Source organism: Echinops telfairi, unplaced genomic scaffold (assembly GCF_000313985.2).
Source record: "Echinops telfairi isolate 266 unplaced genomic scaffold, ASM31398v2 ScPeMD7_33;HRSCAF=127, whole genome shotgun sequence".
Classification (NCBI taxonomy): Eukaryota; Metazoa; Chordata; class Mammalia; order Afrosoricida; family Tenrecidae; genus Echinops; species Echinops telfairi.
Genome location: NW_022103930.1, coordinates 643806 through 646697, shown reverse-complemented (window position 1 = coordinate 646697; position 2892 = coordinate 643806).

Genomic DNA, 2892 nt, shown 5'->3' with positions numbered 1-2892 from the left:
TATCTCACATAGTCTATCATGTGTCTGTTTGTTTGTTTGTTGTACTGTGGTAGCTTGTGTGTAACCGTGATGTTAGAAGCTATGTCCCTGATGTTTCAAATACCAGCAGGGTCACTCAAAATGAAGAGTTTCAGCAGCATTTCTGGATGAGCAGCCGACTATAAAGAAGGAATAGGCTCGTTTCAGAGGAATTAGCCACAGACAATTGTATGGATAGCACCAACCATTGTCAGATACTGAAAGCCTCATGAAGAGCAGCAGAACATTTTAGAGAATGTTTCAGAAGATGAGCCCTTCAAGCCAGAAACTACTTAAATATCAATGGAAATAAGCTGCCTATCAAAGCAGAGTCAACCATGCTGATGTGAATGCATGAATGGAGAACATTCTGTTGAAGGGAATCCTTCTGGACCTTCATTTGCTCAAGGGGTGCAACTCAAAATGAGAAGAGACATCTGCAAACAAAATTAATAATTGAAATTTGGATGTATGAAACATGCATCTAGGAAAATTGGAAGTCGTCAAAAAATGAAATGAAACTCACAAATACTAATACATAGAAAGAATATACAGAGTCACTTTACCAAAATGAACTAGTCAGTATTCAACCATTTCAAGATGTACTTTATGATCAAGAACCAATGATACTGAAGATGTCCAAGCTGCACTGAAAGCATTAGCCAAAAGCAAGCCTCCAGGAATTGGGGAGATAGCAATGGAAATGTTTCCACAGCTGATAAAGCCCTGAAAGCATTCACGTGTGCCACAAAATAAGAGCGGTTCTGGCTGTATTTTCTCTTGATTGGATGTTTGTAATTCTGGCAGTCCACATACTGTCAACTTTATTTGTCAACACTATAATTTAAATGCATCTGTTATTTTCTGGTATTTCTTATTCATTGTTCAGCTTTCAATGTATCATATAGGACAATAAATAATATATAAATTTACTAAAGTTGGTTTTTTTCCTCCCCAACTTCTACTCCAACTTACAGTTTTGAGATCTGGCTAAAAAAAAGCTGAGATGGCATACGTCTTATGTTTCTAGATCTGCTATACTAGAAATACCATAAAGGTATGACTCTAACAAACAGAATTTTTTTTTCACATCATAGGTGACTAGAAGCACAAATGAATCATGCCAACCTTAGCTTAAGGTTTTTTTCTCTGTGTTGGCTGTGGATGAAGGTTCTTGTCTCTGTTAGTGTCTGCCCCTAACCATTCTTCATTTGGCTTGGTATTAACCTTCCTCTGGGTCTAGGAGGTTCTTAACACAGGGACCTCAGACCCAAAAGACACACCCTGATCTAGCTCTTCTTTTTGGTGGTAGCTTGATCCATCCCCCTCCCCCTTTTATCTCTTCTGAGAAAAAAAAAGTGATGCAAATCACATCCCAGGGTAACTTCCCCTTGCATTGCATCAGTACAATAATCTAAGTATAAATGTTGCATCCCCACCCTAATCACCTTTTTCACTTTCAAATTACATCAGTATATACTGCCAAACCATGTGACCCAGAAAAGTTGACACTTTGGGAGAGGGTTGGACACACAATTCAATCCATGACAGTATATTCTGTCTTGTTGAATATATTTATAACATTTGTATAAATTCAGAATAAGTTGTTTATATCAACATTTCACAAGCTTGTAAATGGAAGCCTTAAGATTCAAGCTTGTCTAACCCTGTTGCTAGTAATCTTAACCCTATACTATATTGTCTTTCTGAAGTTCCTGGATGGTGGGACAGGTTAAGTGTGCAACTATTAGCCAATATGTTGTTGATATGAATCCACCCAGAGGCACCTTAGAAAACAGGCCTGGTGATCTGCTTCTAAAGGGATCATTGATGACTCTGGCATGGTTCTACTCCGCATACATGGGTGGACATAAGGCAGAATCAGCTTCACAGTACCTAGGAAGAACAACAAATGTTGTTGATATGTTTGATGATCCATCGACAGGCCTTTGATTCCTTACCTAAAATATAGATAATCTTGCCAGCATGGAACACTCTTTACCACCTACACATGAGAGTCCAACACATCTTATTTAGTTTGTTGCTTATTTCTGTCCTAGATTTATACTGTAGCACTTCTTCACATACCTAAATAACTAAATCACTGCTATGATTCCAACTCAAATCAACCCTCTAAAACAGGGTAAAACTTCTGCATAGTGTTGCCAAGGCTGTAAATATTTATGGAAGCAGATGGTCAGATCTTTCTTCTGGGGGGGGGTAGGTTGTACCTCTGGCCTTTTGGCTATCAGTCCAGGAGCTCAACCACTGCAAATCCAATGCCAGACCCTTGCCAGAAAACCTCTTTGCTCCTCCTCTTCCTTCAACCTTTAATGGGCTGAGCCATAATCCTGTGATCATAATGGCTAATCCTCAATTACCATGGCAGTGGCACAGGTCCAGGCAGAGCTTCACTGCATTGTGCAGGGGTCACCATGAGCAGAGGGCAAACTCAGAAGTCAACAGCAATCATATATACACTGGCTAATGGTAACTGACATATTGGGCCTGAAATGCTGATATTGGCCAAGTTAAAAAAGTATTCATTCAAGCCCACGGCTATTGAATCATTGGTGACTCATAGTCACCCTATAGGACAGGGTAGATCTCCCCCTGTAGCTTTCTGAGACTGTAATTCAATGGGAGTAGAAAACCTCACTCATCTTTCTCTATTAATTGCGAGTGTTTTAAAATCATTTACTATAGAAAATCTTGATATGGCCCAACAAACTCCATCCTATATGTGTTAGTCTAGGTACTTTAGAGAAACAAATCCACAGAAACTCATGTATAAGAGAGAGTTTTATATATAGGATAAGTGCACATCAAGAAAACATCCCAACCCAGTGCTGCCCAAGCCCACAAGTCCAACAT